The following is a 14674-nucleotide window of genomic DNA, read 5'->3' on the forward strand; positions in this document are numbered from 1 at the left end:
ATAAGTGTTAAACGAGAATAAAAGGCTCCAGAGGGATTCAGACCCTCGACCTCCAGTTTACAAGACTGGCGCTCTAACCAACTGAGCTATGGAGCCGATATATTTATGACATAATAAATATGACTATGTATCATTAACGATAAAACAAGAATAAAAGGCTCCAGAGGGATTCGGACCCTCGACCTCCAGTGTACTAGACTGGCGCTCTAACCAAAGGAGCTATGGAGCCGATATATTTATGAAAAAATAAATATGATTATGTATCATTAATGATAAAACAAGTGTAAAACGAGAATAAAAGGCTCCAGAAGGATTCGGACCCTGGACCTCCAGTTTAAAAGACTGGCGCTCTAACACACTGAGCTATGGAGCCGATATATTTATTAAATAATAAATATGATTATGTTTCATTAACGATCAAACAAGTGTTAAACGAGAATAAAAGGCTCCAGAGGGTTTCGGACCCTCGACCTCCTGTATACTAGACTCGCGCCCTAACCAACTGAGCTATGGAACCGATATATTTATGAACTAATAAATATGATTATGTATCATTAATGATAAAATAAGTGTTAAACGAGAATAAAAGGCTCCAGAGGGATTCGGACCCTCGACCTCCAGTTTACAAGACTGGCGCTCTAACCAACTGAGCTATGGAGCCGATATATTTATGAAATAATAAATATTATTATGTACCATTAACGATAAAACAAGTGTTAAACGAGAATAAAAGGCGCCAGAGGGATTCGGACCCTGGACCTCCAGCTTACAAGACTGGCGCTCTAACAAACTGAGCTATGGAGCCGATATATTAAGGAAACAATAAATATGAGTATGTATCATTAATAATAAAACGAGTGTTAAACAAGAATAAAAGGCACCAGAGGGATTCGGACCCTCGACCTCCAGTTTACTAGACTGGCGCTCTAACCAACTGAGCTATGGAGCCGATATATAAAGGAAACAACAAATATGATTATGTATCATTAATAACAAACGAGTGTTAAACAAGAATACAAGGCTCCAGAGGGATTCGGACCCTCGACCTCCAGTTTACTAGACTGGCGCTCTAACCAACTGAGCTATGGAGCCGATATATTAAGGAAACAATAAATATGAGTATGTATCATTAATAATAAAACGAGTGTTAAACAAGAATACAAGGCTCCAGAGGGATTCGGACCCTCGACCTCCAGTTTACTAGACTGGCGCTCTAACCAACTGAGCTATGGAGCCGATATATTAAGGAAACAACAAATATGATTATGTATCATTAATAACAAACGAGTGTTAAACAAGAATACAAGGCTCCAGAGGGATTCGGACCCTCGACCTTCAGTTTACTAGACTGGCGCTCTAACCAACTGAGCTATGGAGCCGATATATTAACGAAACAACAAATATGATTATGTATCATTAATAACAAACGAGTGTTAAACAAGAATACAAGGCTCCAGAGGGATTCGGACCCTCGACCTCCAGTTTACTAGACTGGCGCTCTAACCAACTGAGCTATGGAGCCGATATATTAAGGAAACAATAAATATGAGTATGTATCATTAATAATAAAACGAGTGTTAAACAAGAATACAAGGCTCCAGAGGGATTCGGACCCTCGACCTCCAGTTAGTAGACTGGCGCTCTAACCAACTGAGCTATGGAGCCGATATATTAAGGAAACAACAAATATGATTATGTATCATTAATAACAAACGAGTGTTAAACAAGAATACAAGGCTCCAGAGGGATTCGGACCCTCGACCTCCAGTTTACTAGACTGGCGCTCTAACCAACTGAGCTATGCAGCCGATATATTAAGGAAACAATAAATATGATTATGTATCATTAATAATAAATCGAGTGTTAAACAAGAATACAAGGCTCCAGAGGGATTCGGACCCTCGACCTCCAGTTTACTAGACTGGCGCTCTAACCAACTGAGCTATGGAGCCGATATATTAAGGAAACAATAAATATGATTATGTATCATTAATAATAAAACGAGTGTTAAACAAGAATACAAGGATCCAGAGGGATTCGGACCCTCGACCTCCAGTTTACTAGACTGGCGCTCTAACCAACTGAGCTATGGAGCCGATATATTAAGGAAACAATAAATATGAGTATGTATCATTAATAATAAAACGAGTGTTAAACAAAAATACAAGGCTCCAGAGGGATTCGGACCCTCGACCTCCAGTTTACTAAACTGGCGCTCTAACCAACTGAGCTATGGAGCCGATATATTAAGGAAACAATAAATATGATTATGTATCATTAATAATAAAACGAGTGTTAAACAAGAATACAAGGCTCCAGAGGGATTCGGACCCTCGACCTCCAGTTTACTAGACTGGCGCTCTAACCAACTGAGCTATGGAGCCGATATATTAAGGAAACAATAAATATGATTATGTATCATTAATAATAAAACGAGTGTTAAACAAGAATACAAGGCTCCAGAGGGATTCGGACCCTCGACCTCCAGTTTACTAGACTGGCGCTCTAACCAACTGAGCTATGGAGCCGATATATTAAGGAAACAATAAATATGATTATGTATCATTAATAATAAAACGAGTGTTAAACAAGAATACAAGGCTCCAGAGGGATTCGGTCCCTCGACCTCCAGTTTACTAGACTGGCGCTCTAACCAACTGAGCTATGGAGCCGATATATTAAGGAAACAATAAATATGATTATGTATCATTAATAATAAAACGAGTGTTAAACAAGAATACAAGGCTCCAGAGGGATTCGGACCCTCGACCTCCAGTTTACTAGACTGGCGCTCTAACCAACTGAGCTATGGAGCCGATATATTAAGAAAACAATAAATATGATTATGTATCATTAATAATAAAACGAGTGTTAAACAAGAATACAAGGCTCCAGAGGGATTCGGACCCTCGACCTCCAGTTTACTAGACTGGCGCTCTAACCAACTGAGCTATGGAGCCGATATATTAAGGAAACAATAAATATGATTATGTATCATTAATAATAAAACGAGTGTTAAACAAGAATACAAGGCTCCAGAGGGATTCGGACCCTCGACCTCCAGTTTACTAGACTGGCGCTCTAACCAACTGAGCTATGGAGCCGATATATTAAGGAAACAATAAATATGATTATGTATCATTAATAATAAAACGAGTGTTAAACAAGAATACAAGGCTCCAGAGGGATTCGGTCCCTCGACCTCCAGTTTACTAGACTGGCGCTCTAACCAACTGAGCTATGGAGCCGATATATTAAGGAAACAATAAATATGATTATGTATCATTAATAATAAAACGAGTGTTAAACAAGAATACAAGGCTCCAGAGGGATTCGGACCCTCGACCTCCAGTTTACTAGACTGGCGCTCTAACCAACTGAGCTATGGAGCCGATATATTAAGAAAACAATAAATATGATTATGTATCATTAATAATAAAACGAGTGTTAAACAAGAATACAAGGCTCCAGAGGGATTCGGACCCTCGACCTCCAGTTTACTAGACTGGCGCTCTAACCAACTGAGCTATGGAGCCGATATATTAAGGAAACAATAAATATGATTATGTATCATTAATAATAAAACGAGTGTTAAACAAGAATACAAGGCTCCAGAGGGATTCGGACCCTCGACCTCCAGTTTACTAGACTGGCGCTCTAACCAACTGAGCTATGGAGCCGATATATTAAGGAAACAATAAATATGATTATGTATCATTAATAATAAAACGAGTGTTAAACAAGAATACAAGGCTCCAGAGGGATTCGGACCCTCGACCTCCAGTTTACTAGACTGGCGCTCTAACCAACTGAGCTATGGAGCCGATATATTAAGGAAACAATAAATATGATTATGTATCATTAATAATAAAACGAGTGTTAAACAAGAATACAAGGCTCCAGAGGGATTCGGACCCTCGACATCCAGTTTACTAGTCTGGCGCTCTAACCAACTGAGCTATGGAGCCGATATATTAAGGAAACAATAAATATGATTATGTATCATTAATAATAAAACGAGTGTTAAACAAGAATACAAGGCTCCAGAGGGATTCGGACCCTCGACCTCCAGTTTACTAGACTGGCGCTCTAACCAACTGAGCTATGGAGCCGATATATTAAGGAAACAATAAATATGAGTATGTATCATTAATAATAAAACGAGTGTTAAACAAGAATAAAAGGCACCAGAGGGATTCGGACCCTCGACCTCCAGTTTACTAGACTGGCGCTCTAACCAACTGAGCTATGGAGCCGATATATAAAGGAAACAACAAATATGATTATGTATCATTAATAACAAACGAGTGTTAAACAAGAATACAAGGCTCCAGAGGGATTCGGACCCTCGACCTCCAGTTTACTAGACTGGCGCTCTAACCAACTGAGCTATGGAGCCGATATATTAAGGAAACAATAAATATGAGTATGTATCATTAATAATAAAACGAGTGTTAAACAAGAATACAAGGCTCCAGAGGGATTCGGACCCTCGACCTCCAGTTTACTAGACTGGCGCTCTAACCAACTGAGCTATGGAGCCGATATATTAAGGAAACAACAAATATGATTATGTATCATTAATAACAAACGAGTGTTAAACAAGAATACAAGGCTCCAGAGGGATTCGGACCCTCGACCTCCAGTTTACTAGACTGGCGCTCTAACCAACTGAGCTATGGAGCCGATATATTAACGAAACAACAAATATGATTATGTATCATTAATAACAAACGAGTGTTAAACAAGAATACAAGGCTCCAGAGGGATTCGGACCCTCGACCTCCAGTTTACTAGACTGGCGCTCTAACCAACTGAGCTATGGAGCCGATATATTAAGGAAACAATAAATATGAGTATGTATCATTAATAATAAAACGAGTGTTAAACAAGAATACAAGGCTCCAGAGGGATTCGGACCCTCGACCTCCAGTTAGTAGACTGGCGCTCTAACCAACTGAGCTATGGAGCCGATATATTAAGGAAACAACAAATATGATTATGTATCATTAATAACAAACGAGTGTTAAACAAGAATACAAGGCTCCAGAGGGATTCGGACCCTCGACCTCCAGTTTACTAGACTGGCGCTCTAACCAACTGAGCTATGCAGCCGATATATTAAGGAAACAATAAATATGATTATGTATCATTAATAATAAATCGAGTGTTAAACAAGAATACAAGGCTCCAGAGGGATTCGGACCCTCGACCTCCAGTTTACTAGACTGGCGCTCTAACCAACTGAGCTATGGAGCCGATATATTAAGGAAACAATAAATATGATTATGTATCATTAATAATAAAACGAGTGTTAAACAAGAATACAAGGATCCAGAGGGATTCGGACCCTCGACCTCCAGTTTACTAGACTGGCGCTCTAACCAACTGAGCTATGGAGCCGATATATTAAGGAAACAATAAATATGAGTATGTATCATTAATAATAAAACGAGTGTTAAACAAAAATACAAGGCTCCAGAGGGATTCGGACCCTCGACCTCCAGTTTACTAAACTGGCGCTCTAACCAACTGAGCTATGGAGCCGATATATTAAGGAAACAATAAATATGATTATGTATCATTAATAATAAAACGAGTGTTAAACAAGAATACAAGGCTCCAGAGGGATTCGGACCCTCGACCTCCAGTTTACTAGACTGGCGCTCTAACCAACTGAGCTATGGAGCCGATATATTAAGGAAACAATAAATATGATTATGTATCATTAATAATAAAACGAGTGTTAAACAAGAATACAAGGCTCCAGAGGGATTCGGACCCTCGACCTCCAGTTTACTAGACTGGCGCTCTAACCAACTGAGCTATGGAGCCGATATATTAAGGAAACAATAAATATGATTATGTATCATTAATAATAAAACGAGTGTTAAACAAGAATACAAGGCTCCAGAGGGATTCGGTCCCTCGACCTCCAGTTTACTAGACTGGCGCTCTAACCAACTGAGCTATGGAGCCGATATATTAAGGAAACAATAAATATGATTATGTATCATTAATAATAAAACGAGTGTTAAACAAGAATACAAGGCTCCAGAGGGATTCGGACCCTCGACCTCCAGTTTACTAGACTGGCGCTCTAACCAACTGAGCTATGGAGCCGATATATTAAGAAAACAATAAATATGATTATGTATCATTAATAATAAAACGAGTGTTAAACAAGAATACAAGGCTCCAGACGGATTCGGACCCTCGACCTCCAGTTTACTAGACTGGCGCTCTAACCAACTGAGCTATGGAGCCGATATATTAAGGAAACAATAAATATGATTATGTATCATTAATAATAAAACGAGTGTTAAACAAGAATACAAGGCTCCAGAGGGATTCGGACCCTCGACCTCCAGTTTACTAGACTGGCGCTCTAACCAACTGAGCTATGGAGCCGATATATTAAGGAAACAATAAATATGATTATGTATCATTAATAATAAAACGAGTGTTAAACAAGAATACAAGGCTCCAGAGGGATTCGGTCCCTCGACCTCCAGTTTACTAGACTGGCGCTCTAACCAACTGAGCTATGGAGCCGATATATTAAGGAAACAATAAATATGATTATGTATCATTAATAATAAAACGAGTGTTAAACAAGAATACAAGGCTCCAGAGGGATTCGGACCCTCGACCTCCAGTTTACTAGACTGGCGCTCTAACCAACTGAGCTATGGAGCCGATATATTAAGAAAACAATAAATATGATTATGTATCATTAATAATAAAACGAGTGTTAAACAAGAATACAAGGCTCCAGAGGGATTCGGACCCTCGACCTCCAGTTTACTAGACTGGCGCTCTAACCAACTGAGCTATGGAGCCGATATATTAAGGAAACAATAAATATGATTATGTATCATTAATAATAAAACGAGTGTTAAACAAGAATACAAGGCTCCAGAGGGATTCGGACCCTCGACCTCCAGTTTACTAGACTGGCGCTCTAACCAACTGAGCTATGGAGCCGATATATTAAGGAAACAATAAATATGATTATGTATCATTAATAATAAAACGAGTGTTAAACAAGAATACAAGGCTCCAGAGGGATTCGGACCCTCGACCTCCAGTTTACTAGACTGGCGCTCTAACCAACTGAGCTATGGAGCCGATATATTAAGGAAACAATAAATATGATTATGTATCATTAATAATAAAACGAGTGTTAAACAAGAATACAAGGCTCCAGAGGGATTCGGTCCCTCGACCTCCAGTTTACTAGACTGGCGCTCTAACCAACTGAGCTATGGAGCCGATATATTAAGGAAACAATAAATATGATTATGTATCATTAATAATAAAACGAGTGTTAAACAAGAATACAAGGCTCCAGAGGGATTCGGACCCTCGACCTCCAGTTTACTAGACTGGCGCTCTAACCAACTGAGCTATGGAGCCGATATATTAAGAAAACAATAAATATGATTATGTATCATTAATAATAAAACGAGTGTTAAACAAGAATACAAGGCTCCAGAGGGATTCGGACCCTCGACCTCCAGTTTACTAGACTGGCGCTCTAACCAACTGAGCTATGGAGCCGATATATTAAGGAAACAATAAATATGATTATGTATCATTAATAATAAAACGAGTGTTAAACAAGAATACAAGGCTCCAGAGGGATTCGGACCCTCGACCTCCAGTTTACTAGACTGGCGCTCTAACCAACTGAGCTATGGAGCCGATATATTAAGGAAACAATAAATATGATTATGTATCATTAATAATAAAACGAGTGTTAAACAAGAATACAAGGCTCCAGAGGGATTCGGACCCTCGACCTCCAGTTTACTAGACTGGCGCTCTAACCAACTGAGCTATGGAGCCGATATATTAAGGAAACAATAAATATGATTATGTATCATTAATAATAAAACGAGTGTTAAACAAGAATACAAGGCTCCAGAGGGATTCGGTCCCTCGACCTCCAGTTTACTAGACTGGCGCTCTAACCAACTGAGCTATGGAGCCGATATATTAAGGAAACAATAAATATGATTATGTATCATTAATAATAAAACGAGTGTTAAACAAGAATACAAGGCTCCAGAGGGATTCGGACCCTCGACCTCCAGTTTACTAGACTGGCGCTCTAACCAACTGAGCTATGGAGCCGATATATTAAGAAAACAATAAATATGATTATGTATCATTAATAATAAAACGAGTGTTAAACAAGAATACAAGGCTCCAGAGGGATTCGGACCCTCGACCTCCAGTTTACTAGACTGGCGCTCTAACCAACTGAGCTATGGAGCCGATATATTAAGGAAACAATAAATATGATTATGTATCATTAATAATAAAACGAGTGTTAAACAAGAATACAAGGCTCCAGAGGGATTCGGACCCTCGACCTCCAGTTTACTAGACTGGCGCTCTAACCAACTGAGCTATGGAGCCGATATATTAAGGAAACAATAAATATGATTATGTATCATTAATAATAAAACGAGTGTTAAACAAAAATACAAGGCTCCAGAGGGATTCGGACCCTCGACCTCCAGTTTACTAAACTGGCGCTCTAACCAACTGAGCCATGGAGCCGATATATTAATGAAACAATAAATATGATTATGTATCATTAATAATAAATCGAGTGTTAAACAAGAATACAAGGCTCCAGAGGGATTCGGACCCACGACCTCCAGTTTACTAGACTGGCGCTCTAACCAACTGAGCTATGGAGCCGATATATTAAGGAAACAATAAATATGATTATGTATCATTAATAATAAAACGAGTGTTAAACAAGAATACAAGGCTCCAGAGGGATTCGGACCCTCGACCTCCAGTTTACTAGACTGGCGCTCTAACCAACTGAGCTATGGAGCCGATATATTAAGGAAACAATAAATATGATTATGTATCATTAATAATAAAACGAGTGTTAAACAAGAATACAAGGCTCCAGAGGGATTCGGACCCTCGACCTCCAGTTTACTAGACTGGCGCTCTAACCAACTGAGCTATGGAGCCGATATATTAAGGAAACAATAAATATGATTATGTATCATTAATAATAAAACGAGTGTTAAACAAGAATACAAGGCTCCAGAGGGAGTCGGGCCCTCGACCTCCAGTTTACTAGACTGGCGCTCTAACCAACTGAGCTATGGAGCCGATATAATAAGGAAACAATAAATATGATTATGTATCATTAATAATAAAACGAGTGTTAAACAAGAATACAAGGCTCCAGAGGGATTCGGACCCTCGACCTCCAGTTTACTAGACTGGCGCTCTAACCAACTGAGCTATGGAGCCGATATATTAAGGAAACAATAAATATGATTATGTATCATTAATAATAAAACGAGTGTTAAACAAGAATACAAGGCTCCAGAGGGATTCGGACCCTCGACCTCCAGTTTACTAGACTGGCGCTCTAACCAACTGAGCTATGGAGCCGATATATTAAGGAAACAATAAATATGATTATGTATCATTAATAATAAAACGAGTGTTAAACAAGAATACAAGGCTCCAGAGGGATTCGGACCCTCGACCTCCAGTTTACTAGACTGGCGCTCTAACCAACTGAGCTATGGAGCCGATATATTAAGGAAACAATAAATATGATTATGTATCATTAATAATAAAACGAGTGTTAAACAAGAATACAAGGCTCCAGAGGGATTCGGACCCTCGACCTCCAGTTTACTAGACTGGCGCTCTAACCAACTGAGCTATGGAGCCGATATAATAAGGAAACAATAAATATGATTATGTATCATTAATAATAAAACGAGTGTTAAACAAGAATACAAGGCTCCAGAGGGATTCGGACCCTCGACCTCCAGTTTACTAGACTGGCGCTCTAACCAACTGGGCTATGGAGCCGATATAATAAGGAAACAATAAATATGATTATGTATCATTAATAATAAAACGAGTGTTAAACAAGAATACAAGGCTCCAGAGGGATTCGGACCCTCGACCTCCAGTTTACTAGACTGGCGCTCTAACCAACTGAGCTATGGAGCCGATATAATAAGGAAACAATAAATATGATTATGTATCATTAATAATAAAACGAGTGTTAAACAAGAATACAAGGCTCCAGAGGGATTCGGACCCTCGACCTCCAGTTTACTAGACTGGCGCTCTAACCAACTGAGCTATGGAGCCGATATATTAAGGAAACAATAAATATGATTATGTATCATTAATAATAAAACGAGTGTTAAACAAGAATACAAGGCTCCAGAGGGATTCGGACCCTCGACCTCCAGTTTACTAGACTGGCGCTCTAACCAACTGAGCTATGGAGCCGATATATTAAGAAAACAATAAATATGATTATGTTTCATTATTAATAAAACGAGTCTTAAACAAGAATACAAGGCTCCAGAGGGATTCGGACCCTCGACCTCCAGTTTACTAGACTGGCGCTCTAACCAACTGAGCTATGGAGCCGATATATTAAGGAAACAATAAATATGATTATGTATCATTAATAATAAAACGAGTGTTAAACAAGAATACAAGGCTCCAGAGGGATTCGGACCCTCGACCTCCAGTTTACTAGACTGGCGCTCTAACCAACTGAGCTATGGAGCCGATATATTAAGAAAACAATAAATATGATTATGTATCATTAATAATAAAACGAGTGTTAAACAAGAATACAAGGCTCCAGAGGGATTCGGACCCTCGACCTCCAGTTTACTAGACTGGCGCTCTAACCAACTGAGCTATGGAGCCGATATATTAAGGAAACAATAAATATGATTATGTATCATTAATAATAAAACGAGTGTTAAACAAGAATACAGGGCTCCAGAGGGATTCGGACCCTCGACCTCCAGTTTACTAGACTGGCGCTCTAACCAACTGAGCTATGGAGCCGATATATTAAGGAAACAATAAATATGATTATGTATCATTAATAATAAAACGAGTGTTAAACAAGAATACAAGGCTCCAGAGGGATTCGGACCCTCGACCTCCAGTTTACTAGACTGGCGCTCTAACCAACTGAGCTATGGAGCCGATATATTAAGGAAACAATAAATATGATTATGTATCATTAATAATAAAACGAGTGTTAAACAAGAATACAAGGCTCCAGAGGGATTCGGACCCTCGACCTCCAGTTTACTAGACTGGCGCTCTAACCAACTGAGCTATGGAGCCGATATATTAAGGAAACAATAAATATGATTATGTATCATTAATAATAAAACGAGTGTTAAACAAGAATACAAGGCTCCAGAGGGATTCGGACCCTCGACCTCCAGTTTACTAGACTGGCGCTCTAACCAACTGAGCTATGGAGCCGATATATTAAGGAAACAATAAATATGATTATGTATCATTAATAATAAAACGAGTGTTAAACAAGAATACAAGGCTCCAGAGGGATTCGGACCCTCGACCTCCAGTTTACTAGACTGGCGCTCTAACCAACTGAGCTATGGAGCCGATATATTAAGGAAACAATAAATATGATTATGTATCATTAATAATAAAACGAGTGTTAAACAAGAATACAAGGCTCCAGAGGGATTCGGACCCTCGACCTCCAGTTTACTAGACTGGCGCTCTAACCAACTGAGCTATGGAGCCGATATATTAAGGAAACAATAAATATGATTATGTATCATTAATAATAAAACGAGTGTTAAACAAGAATACAAGGCTCCAGAGGGATTCGGACCCTCGACCTCCAGTTTACTAGACTGGCGCTCTAACCAACTGAGCTATGGAGCCGATACATTAAGGAAACAATAAATATGATTATGTATCATTAATAATAAAACGAGTGTTAAACAAGAATACAAGGCTCCAGAGGGATTCGGACCCTCGACCTCCAGTTTACTAGACTGGCGCTCTAACCAACTGAGCTATGGAGCCGACATATTAATGAAACAATATATATGATTATATATCATTAATGATGACACAAGTGTTAAACAAGAATACAAGGCTCCAGAGGGATTCGGACCCTCGACCTCCAGTTTACAAGACTGGCGCTCTAACCAACTGAGCTATGGAGCCGATATAGTAAGGAAACAATAACTATGATTATATATCATTAATGATGACACAAGTGTTAACCAAGAATACAAGGCTCCAGAGGGATTCGGACCCTCGACCTCCAGTTTACTAGACTGGCGCTCTAACCAACTGAGCTATGGAGCCGATATATTAAGGAAACAATAAATATGATTATGTATCATTAATAATAAAACAAGTGTTAAACAAGAATACAAGGCTCCAGAGGGGATCGGACCCTCGACCTCCAGTTTACTAGACTGGCGTTCTAACCAACTGAGCTATGGAGCCGATATATTAAGGAAACAATGAATATGATTATGTATCATTAATAATAAAACGAGTGTTAAACAAGAATACAAGGCTCCAAAGGGATTCAGACCCTCGACCTCCAGTTTACTAGACTGGCGCTCTAACCAACTGAGCTATGGAGCCGATATATTAAGGAAACAATAAATATGATTATGTATCATTAATAATAAAACGAGTGTTAAACAAGAATACAAGGCTCCAGAGGGATTCGGACCCTCGACCTCCAGTTTACTAGACTGGCGCTCTAACCAACTGAGCTATGGAGCCGATATATTAAGGAAACAATAAATATGATTATGTATCATTAATAATAAAACGAGTGTTAAACAAGAATACAAGGCTCCAGAGGGATTCGGACCCTCGACCTCCAGTTTACTAGACTGGCGCTCTAACCAACTGAGCTATGGAGCCGATATATGAAGGAAACAATAAATATGATTATGTATCATTAATAATAAAACGAGTGTTAAACAAGAATACAAGGCTCCAGAGGGATTCGGACCCTCTACATCCAGTTTACTAGACTGGCGCTCTAACCAACTGAGCTATGGAGCCGATATATTAATGAAACAATAAATATGATTATATATCATTAATGATGACACAAGTGTTAAACAAGAATACAAGGCTCCAGAGGGATTCGGACCCTCGACCTCCAGTTTACTAGACTGGCGCTCTAACCAACTGAGCTATAGAGCCGATATATTAAGGAAACAATAAATATGATTATGTATCATTAATAATAAAACGAGTGTTAAACAAGAATACAAGGCTCCAGAGGGAGTCGGACCCTCGACCTCCAGTTTACTAGACTGGCGCTCTAACCAACTGAGCTATGGAGCCCATATATTAAGTAAACAATAAATATGATTATGTATCATTATTAATAAAACGAGTGTTAAACAAGAATACAAGGCTCCAGAGGGATTCGGACCCTCGACCTCCAGTTTACTAGACTGGCGCTCTAACCAACTGAGCTGTGGAGCCGATATATTAAGGAAACAATAAATATGATTATGTATCATTAATAATAAAACGAGTGTTAAACAAGAATACAAGGCTCCAGAGGGATTCGGACCCTCGACCTCCAGTTTACTAGACTGGCGCTCTAACCAACTGAGCTGTGGAGCCGATATATTAAGGAAACAATAAATATGATTATGTATCATTAATAATAAAACGAGTGTTAAACAAGAATACAAGGCTCCAGAGGGATTCGGACCCTCGACCTCCAGTTTACTAGACTGGCGCTCTAACCAACTGAGCTATGGAGCCGATATATTAAGGAAACAATAAATATGATTATGTATCATTAATAATAAAACGAGTGTTAAACAAGAATACAAGGCTCCAAAGGGATTCGGACCCTCGACCTCCAGTTTACTAGACTGGCGCTCTAACCAACTGAGCTATGGAGCCGATATATTAAGGAAACAATAAATATGATTATGTATGATTAATAATAAAACGAGTGTTAAACAAGAATACAAGGCTCCAGAGGGATTCGGACCCTCGACCTCCAGTTTACTAGACTGGCGCTCTAACCAACTGAGCTATGGAGCCGATATATTAAGGAAACAATAAATATGAGTATGTATTATTAATAATAAAACGAGTGTTAAACAAGAATACAAGGCTCCAGAGGGATTCGGACCCTCGACCTCCAGTTTACTAGACTGGCGCTCTAACCAACTGAGCTATGGAGCCGATATATTAAGGAAACAATAAATATGATTATGTATCATTAATAATAAAACGAGTGTTAAACAAGAATACAAGGCTCCAGAGGGATTCGGACCCTCGACCTCCAGTTTACTAGACTGGCGCTCTAACCAACTGAGCTATGGAGCCGATATATGAAGGAAACAATAAATATGATTATGTATCATTAATAATAAAACGAGTGTTAAACAAGAATACAAGGCTCCAGAGGGATTCGGACCCTCTACATCCAGTTTACTAGACTGGCGCTCTAACCAACTGAGCTATGGAGCACATATATTAATGAAACAATAAATATGATTATATATCATTAATGATGACACAAGTGTTAAACAAGAATACAAGGCTCCAGAGGGATTCGGACCCTCGACCTCCAGTTTACTAGACTGGCGCTCTAACCAACTGAGCTATGGAGCCGATATATTAAGGAAACAATAAATATGATTATGTATCATTAATAATAAAACGAGTGTTAAACAAGAATACAAGGCTCCAGAGGGATTCGGACCCTCGACCTCGTGTTTACTAGACTGGCGCTCTAACCAACTGAGCTATGGAGCCGATATATTAAGGAAACAATAAATATGATTATGTATCATTAATAATAAAACGAGTG

General features: G+C 38.9%; 70 non-coding genes across 70 annotated transcripts; all 70 read right to left on the reverse strand.

Moving 5' to 3' along the window:
• Positions 1–22: 22 nt before the first annotated feature.
• On the reverse strand, positions 23–96 carry Trnat-ugu (transfer RNA threonine (anticodon UGU)). The gene has a single exon. It is a non-coding gene; the product is annotated as a tRNA-Thr (tRNA).
• Positions 97–299: 203 nt separating this feature from the next.
• On the reverse strand, positions 300–373 carry Trnak-uuu (transfer RNA lysine (anticodon UUU)). Its single transcript has one exon. It is a non-coding gene; the product is annotated as a tRNA-Lys (tRNA).
• A 214-nt stretch (positions 374–587) lies between these two features.
• Trnat-ugu (transfer RNA threonine (anticodon UGU)) lies at positions 588–661 on the reverse strand. Its single transcript has one exon. It is a non-coding gene; the product is annotated as a tRNA-Thr (tRNA).
• A 357-nt stretch (positions 662–1018) lies between these two features.
• Trnat-agu (transfer RNA threonine (anticodon AGU)) lies at positions 1019–1092 on the reverse strand. The gene has a single exon. It is a non-coding gene; the product is annotated as a tRNA-Thr (tRNA).
• A 70-nt stretch (positions 1093–1162) lies between these two features.
• Trnat-agu (transfer RNA threonine (anticodon AGU)) lies at positions 1163–1236 on the reverse strand. The gene has a single exon. It is a non-coding gene; the product is annotated as a tRNA-Thr (tRNA).
• A 212-nt stretch (positions 1237–1448) lies between these two features.
• Trnat-agu (transfer RNA threonine (anticodon AGU)) lies at positions 1449–1522 on the reverse strand. The gene has a single exon. It is a non-coding gene; the product is annotated as a tRNA-Thr (tRNA).
• A 356-nt stretch (positions 1523–1878) lies between these two features.
• Trnat-agu (transfer RNA threonine (anticodon AGU)) lies at positions 1879–1952 on the reverse strand. The gene has a single exon. It is a non-coding gene; the product is annotated as a tRNA-Thr (tRNA).
• Positions 1953–2166: 214 nt separating this feature from the next.
• Trnat-agu (transfer RNA threonine (anticodon AGU)) lies at positions 2167–2240 on the reverse strand. Its single transcript has one exon. It is a non-coding gene; the product is annotated as a tRNA-Thr (tRNA).
• Positions 2241–2310: 70 nt separating this feature from the next.
• On the reverse strand, positions 2311–2384 carry Trnat-agu (transfer RNA threonine (anticodon AGU)). Its single transcript has one exon. It is a non-coding gene; the product is annotated as a tRNA-Thr (tRNA).
• Positions 2385–2454: 70 nt separating this feature from the next.
• Trnat-agu (transfer RNA threonine (anticodon AGU)) lies at positions 2455–2528 on the reverse strand. Its single transcript has one exon. It is a non-coding gene; the product is annotated as a tRNA-Thr (tRNA).
• Positions 2529–2742: 214 nt separating this feature from the next.
• Trnat-agu (transfer RNA threonine (anticodon AGU)) lies at positions 2743–2816 on the reverse strand. The gene has a single exon. It is a non-coding gene; the product is annotated as a tRNA-Thr (tRNA).
• Positions 2817–2886: 70 nt separating this feature from the next.
• Positions 2887–2960, reverse strand: Trnat-agu (transfer RNA threonine (anticodon AGU)). The gene has a single exon. It is a non-coding gene; the product is annotated as a tRNA-Thr (tRNA).
• A 70-nt stretch (positions 2961–3030) lies between these two features.
• Positions 3031–3104, reverse strand: Trnat-agu (transfer RNA threonine (anticodon AGU)). The gene has a single exon. It is a non-coding gene; the product is annotated as a tRNA-Thr (tRNA).
• A 214-nt stretch (positions 3105–3318) lies between these two features.
• Positions 3319–3392, reverse strand: Trnat-agu (transfer RNA threonine (anticodon AGU)). The gene has a single exon. It is a non-coding gene; the product is annotated as a tRNA-Thr (tRNA).
• Positions 3393–3462: 70 nt separating this feature from the next.
• Trnat-agu (transfer RNA threonine (anticodon AGU)) lies at positions 3463–3536 on the reverse strand. Its single transcript has one exon. It is a non-coding gene; the product is annotated as a tRNA-Thr (tRNA).
• A 70-nt stretch (positions 3537–3606) lies between these two features.
• Positions 3607–3680, reverse strand: Trnat-agu (transfer RNA threonine (anticodon AGU)). Its single transcript has one exon. It is a non-coding gene; the product is annotated as a tRNA-Thr (tRNA).
• Positions 3681–3750: 70 nt separating this feature from the next.
• On the reverse strand, positions 3751–3824 carry Trnat-agu (transfer RNA threonine (anticodon AGU)). Its single transcript has one exon. It is a non-coding gene; the product is annotated as a tRNA-Thr (tRNA).
• A 214-nt stretch (positions 3825–4038) lies between these two features.
• Positions 4039–4112, reverse strand: Trnat-agu (transfer RNA threonine (anticodon AGU)). Its single transcript has one exon. It is a non-coding gene; the product is annotated as a tRNA-Thr (tRNA).
• Positions 4113–4325: 213 nt separating this feature from the next.
• Positions 4326–4399, reverse strand: Trnat-agu (transfer RNA threonine (anticodon AGU)). The gene has a single exon. It is a non-coding gene; the product is annotated as a tRNA-Thr (tRNA).
• A 70-nt stretch (positions 4400–4469) lies between these two features.
• On the reverse strand, positions 4470–4543 carry Trnat-agu (transfer RNA threonine (anticodon AGU)). The gene has a single exon. It is a non-coding gene; the product is annotated as a tRNA-Thr (tRNA).
• Positions 4544–4612: 69 nt separating this feature from the next.
• Positions 4613–4686, reverse strand: Trnat-agu (transfer RNA threonine (anticodon AGU)). Its single transcript has one exon. It is a non-coding gene; the product is annotated as a tRNA-Thr (tRNA).
• Positions 4687–4755: 69 nt separating this feature from the next.
• Positions 4756–4829, reverse strand: Trnat-agu (transfer RNA threonine (anticodon AGU)). Its single transcript has one exon. It is a non-coding gene; the product is annotated as a tRNA-Thr (tRNA).
• Positions 4830–5185: 356 nt separating this feature from the next.
• On the reverse strand, positions 5186–5259 carry Trnat-agu (transfer RNA threonine (anticodon AGU)). The gene has a single exon. It is a non-coding gene; the product is annotated as a tRNA-Thr (tRNA).
• Positions 5260–5473: 214 nt separating this feature from the next.
• Trnat-agu (transfer RNA threonine (anticodon AGU)) lies at positions 5474–5547 on the reverse strand. Its single transcript has one exon. It is a non-coding gene; the product is annotated as a tRNA-Thr (tRNA).
• Positions 5548–5617: 70 nt separating this feature from the next.
• Trnat-agu (transfer RNA threonine (anticodon AGU)) lies at positions 5618–5691 on the reverse strand. The gene has a single exon. It is a non-coding gene; the product is annotated as a tRNA-Thr (tRNA).
• A 70-nt stretch (positions 5692–5761) lies between these two features.
• On the reverse strand, positions 5762–5835 carry Trnat-agu (transfer RNA threonine (anticodon AGU)). The gene has a single exon. It is a non-coding gene; the product is annotated as a tRNA-Thr (tRNA).
• A 214-nt stretch (positions 5836–6049) lies between these two features.
• Positions 6050–6123, reverse strand: Trnat-agu (transfer RNA threonine (anticodon AGU)). Its single transcript has one exon. It is a non-coding gene; the product is annotated as a tRNA-Thr (tRNA).
• A 214-nt stretch (positions 6124–6337) lies between these two features.
• Trnat-agu (transfer RNA threonine (anticodon AGU)) lies at positions 6338–6411 on the reverse strand. Its single transcript has one exon. It is a non-coding gene; the product is annotated as a tRNA-Thr (tRNA).
• A 214-nt stretch (positions 6412–6625) lies between these two features.
• Positions 6626–6699, reverse strand: Trnat-agu (transfer RNA threonine (anticodon AGU)). The gene has a single exon. It is a non-coding gene; the product is annotated as a tRNA-Thr (tRNA).
• Positions 6700–6769: 70 nt separating this feature from the next.
• Trnat-agu (transfer RNA threonine (anticodon AGU)) lies at positions 6770–6843 on the reverse strand. Its single transcript has one exon. It is a non-coding gene; the product is annotated as a tRNA-Thr (tRNA).
• A 70-nt stretch (positions 6844–6913) lies between these two features.
• Positions 6914–6987, reverse strand: Trnat-agu (transfer RNA threonine (anticodon AGU)). Its single transcript has one exon. It is a non-coding gene; the product is annotated as a tRNA-Thr (tRNA).
• Positions 6988–7057: 70 nt separating this feature from the next.
• Positions 7058–7131, reverse strand: Trnat-agu (transfer RNA threonine (anticodon AGU)). Its single transcript has one exon. It is a non-coding gene; the product is annotated as a tRNA-Thr (tRNA).
• Positions 7132–7345: 214 nt separating this feature from the next.
• Trnat-agu (transfer RNA threonine (anticodon AGU)) lies at positions 7346–7419 on the reverse strand. The gene has a single exon. It is a non-coding gene; the product is annotated as a tRNA-Thr (tRNA).
• Positions 7420–7489: 70 nt separating this feature from the next.
• Trnat-agu (transfer RNA threonine (anticodon AGU)) lies at positions 7490–7563 on the reverse strand. Its single transcript has one exon. It is a non-coding gene; the product is annotated as a tRNA-Thr (tRNA).
• A 70-nt stretch (positions 7564–7633) lies between these two features.
• On the reverse strand, positions 7634–7707 carry Trnat-agu (transfer RNA threonine (anticodon AGU)). The gene has a single exon. It is a non-coding gene; the product is annotated as a tRNA-Thr (tRNA).
• Positions 7708–7777: 70 nt separating this feature from the next.
• Positions 7778–7851, reverse strand: Trnat-agu (transfer RNA threonine (anticodon AGU)). The gene has a single exon. It is a non-coding gene; the product is annotated as a tRNA-Thr (tRNA).
• A 214-nt stretch (positions 7852–8065) lies between these two features.
• Trnat-agu (transfer RNA threonine (anticodon AGU)) lies at positions 8066–8139 on the reverse strand. The gene has a single exon. It is a non-coding gene; the product is annotated as a tRNA-Thr (tRNA).
• Positions 8140–8209: 70 nt separating this feature from the next.
• Trnat-agu (transfer RNA threonine (anticodon AGU)) lies at positions 8210–8283 on the reverse strand. Its single transcript has one exon. It is a non-coding gene; the product is annotated as a tRNA-Thr (tRNA).
• Positions 8284–8353: 70 nt separating this feature from the next.
• Trnat-agu (transfer RNA threonine (anticodon AGU)) lies at positions 8354–8427 on the reverse strand. Its single transcript has one exon. It is a non-coding gene; the product is annotated as a tRNA-Thr (tRNA).
• A 70-nt stretch (positions 8428–8497) lies between these two features.
• Trnat-agu (transfer RNA threonine (anticodon AGU)) lies at positions 8498–8571 on the reverse strand. The gene has a single exon. It is a non-coding gene; the product is annotated as a tRNA-Thr (tRNA).
• A 214-nt stretch (positions 8572–8785) lies between these two features.
• Positions 8786–8859, reverse strand: Trnat-agu (transfer RNA threonine (anticodon AGU)). The gene has a single exon. It is a non-coding gene; the product is annotated as a tRNA-Thr (tRNA).
• A 70-nt stretch (positions 8860–8929) lies between these two features.
• Positions 8930–9003, reverse strand: Trnat-agu (transfer RNA threonine (anticodon AGU)). Its single transcript has one exon. It is a non-coding gene; the product is annotated as a tRNA-Thr (tRNA).
• A 214-nt stretch (positions 9004–9217) lies between these two features.
• Positions 9218–9291, reverse strand: Trnat-agu (transfer RNA threonine (anticodon AGU)). The gene has a single exon. It is a non-coding gene; the product is annotated as a tRNA-Thr (tRNA).
• A 70-nt stretch (positions 9292–9361) lies between these two features.
• Positions 9362–9435, reverse strand: Trnat-agu (transfer RNA threonine (anticodon AGU)). The gene has a single exon. It is a non-coding gene; the product is annotated as a tRNA-Thr (tRNA).
• A 70-nt stretch (positions 9436–9505) lies between these two features.
• Positions 9506–9579, reverse strand: Trnat-agu (transfer RNA threonine (anticodon AGU)). The gene has a single exon. It is a non-coding gene; the product is annotated as a tRNA-Thr (tRNA).
• Positions 9580–9649: 70 nt separating this feature from the next.
• Positions 9650–9723, reverse strand: Trnat-agu (transfer RNA threonine (anticodon AGU)). The gene has a single exon. It is a non-coding gene; the product is annotated as a tRNA-Thr (tRNA).
• Positions 9724–9937: 214 nt separating this feature from the next.
• Positions 9938–10011, reverse strand: Trnat-agu (transfer RNA threonine (anticodon AGU)). Its single transcript has one exon. It is a non-coding gene; the product is annotated as a tRNA-Thr (tRNA).
• Positions 10012–10081: 70 nt separating this feature from the next.
• Positions 10082–10155, reverse strand: Trnat-agu (transfer RNA threonine (anticodon AGU)). Its single transcript has one exon. It is a non-coding gene; the product is annotated as a tRNA-Thr (tRNA).
• A 70-nt stretch (positions 10156–10225) lies between these two features.
• On the reverse strand, positions 10226–10299 carry Trnat-agu (transfer RNA threonine (anticodon AGU)). Its single transcript has one exon. It is a non-coding gene; the product is annotated as a tRNA-Thr (tRNA).
• A 70-nt stretch (positions 10300–10369) lies between these two features.
• Trnat-agu (transfer RNA threonine (anticodon AGU)) lies at positions 10370–10443 on the reverse strand. Its single transcript has one exon. It is a non-coding gene; the product is annotated as a tRNA-Thr (tRNA).
• A 70-nt stretch (positions 10444–10513) lies between these two features.
• On the reverse strand, positions 10514–10587 carry Trnat-agu (transfer RNA threonine (anticodon AGU)). The gene has a single exon. It is a non-coding gene; the product is annotated as a tRNA-Thr (tRNA).
• Positions 10588–10657: 70 nt separating this feature from the next.
• On the reverse strand, positions 10658–10731 carry Trnat-agu (transfer RNA threonine (anticodon AGU)). Its single transcript has one exon. It is a non-coding gene; the product is annotated as a tRNA-Thr (tRNA).
• Positions 10732–10801: 70 nt separating this feature from the next.
• On the reverse strand, positions 10802–10875 carry Trnat-agu (transfer RNA threonine (anticodon AGU)). Its single transcript has one exon. It is a non-coding gene; the product is annotated as a tRNA-Thr (tRNA).
• A 70-nt stretch (positions 10876–10945) lies between these two features.
• On the reverse strand, positions 10946–11019 carry Trnat-agu (transfer RNA threonine (anticodon AGU)). The gene has a single exon. It is a non-coding gene; the product is annotated as a tRNA-Thr (tRNA).
• Positions 11020–11089: 70 nt separating this feature from the next.
• Positions 11090–11163, reverse strand: Trnat-agu (transfer RNA threonine (anticodon AGU)). Its single transcript has one exon. It is a non-coding gene; the product is annotated as a tRNA-Thr (tRNA).
• Positions 11164–11233: 70 nt separating this feature from the next.
• Positions 11234–11307, reverse strand: Trnat-agu (transfer RNA threonine (anticodon AGU)). Its single transcript has one exon. It is a non-coding gene; the product is annotated as a tRNA-Thr (tRNA).
• A 70-nt stretch (positions 11308–11377) lies between these two features.
• Trnat-agu (transfer RNA threonine (anticodon AGU)) lies at positions 11378–11451 on the reverse strand. The gene has a single exon. It is a non-coding gene; the product is annotated as a tRNA-Thr (tRNA).
• Positions 11452–11521: 70 nt separating this feature from the next.
• Positions 11522–11595, reverse strand: Trnat-agu (transfer RNA threonine (anticodon AGU)). The gene has a single exon. It is a non-coding gene; the product is annotated as a tRNA-Thr (tRNA).
• Positions 11596–11665: 70 nt separating this feature from the next.
• On the reverse strand, positions 11666–11739 carry Trnat-agu (transfer RNA threonine (anticodon AGU)). The gene has a single exon. It is a non-coding gene; the product is annotated as a tRNA-Thr (tRNA).
• Positions 11740–11809: 70 nt separating this feature from the next.
• Positions 11810–11883, reverse strand: Trnat-agu (transfer RNA threonine (anticodon AGU)). The gene has a single exon. It is a non-coding gene; the product is annotated as a tRNA-Thr (tRNA).
• Positions 11884–11953: 70 nt separating this feature from the next.
• On the reverse strand, positions 11954–12027 carry Trnat-ugu (transfer RNA threonine (anticodon UGU)). The gene has a single exon. It is a non-coding gene; the product is annotated as a tRNA-Thr (tRNA).
• Positions 12028–12097: 70 nt separating this feature from the next.
• On the reverse strand, positions 12098–12171 carry Trnat-agu (transfer RNA threonine (anticodon AGU)). The gene has a single exon. It is a non-coding gene; the product is annotated as a tRNA-Thr (tRNA).
• A 358-nt stretch (positions 12172–12529) lies between these two features.
• On the reverse strand, positions 12530–12603 carry Trnat-agu (transfer RNA threonine (anticodon AGU)). The gene has a single exon. It is a non-coding gene; the product is annotated as a tRNA-Thr (tRNA).
• Positions 12604–12673: 70 nt separating this feature from the next.
• Positions 12674–12747, reverse strand: Trnat-agu (transfer RNA threonine (anticodon AGU)). The gene has a single exon. It is a non-coding gene; the product is annotated as a tRNA-Thr (tRNA).
• A 214-nt stretch (positions 12748–12961) lies between these two features.
• Positions 12962–13035, reverse strand: Trnat-agu (transfer RNA threonine (anticodon AGU)). Its single transcript has one exon. It is a non-coding gene; the product is annotated as a tRNA-Thr (tRNA).
• A 502-nt stretch (positions 13036–13537) lies between these two features.
• Trnat-agu (transfer RNA threonine (anticodon AGU)) lies at positions 13538–13611 on the reverse strand. The gene has a single exon. It is a non-coding gene; the product is annotated as a tRNA-Thr (tRNA).
• Positions 13612–13825: 214 nt separating this feature from the next.
• Trnat-agu (transfer RNA threonine (anticodon AGU)) lies at positions 13826–13899 on the reverse strand. Its single transcript has one exon. It is a non-coding gene; the product is annotated as a tRNA-Thr (tRNA).
• A 70-nt stretch (positions 13900–13969) lies between these two features.
• On the reverse strand, positions 13970–14043 carry Trnat-agu (transfer RNA threonine (anticodon AGU)). The gene has a single exon. It is a non-coding gene; the product is annotated as a tRNA-Thr (tRNA).
• Positions 14044–14113: 70 nt separating this feature from the next.
• On the reverse strand, positions 14114–14187 carry Trnat-agu (transfer RNA threonine (anticodon AGU)). Its single transcript has one exon. It is a non-coding gene; the product is annotated as a tRNA-Thr (tRNA).
• A 214-nt stretch (positions 14188–14401) lies between these two features.
• Positions 14402–14475, reverse strand: Trnat-agu (transfer RNA threonine (anticodon AGU)). Its single transcript has one exon. It is a non-coding gene; the product is annotated as a tRNA-Thr (tRNA).
• Positions 14476–14674: the final 199 nt, after the last annotated feature.

This window comes from Euprymna scolopes, chromosome 11, assembly GCF_053919585.1.
Source record: "Euprymna scolopes isolate OS-2025 chromosome 11, ASM5391958v1, whole genome shotgun sequence".
Taxonomy (NCBI): domain Eukaryota; kingdom Metazoa; phylum Mollusca; class Cephalopoda; order Sepiida; family Sepiolidae; genus Euprymna; species Euprymna scolopes.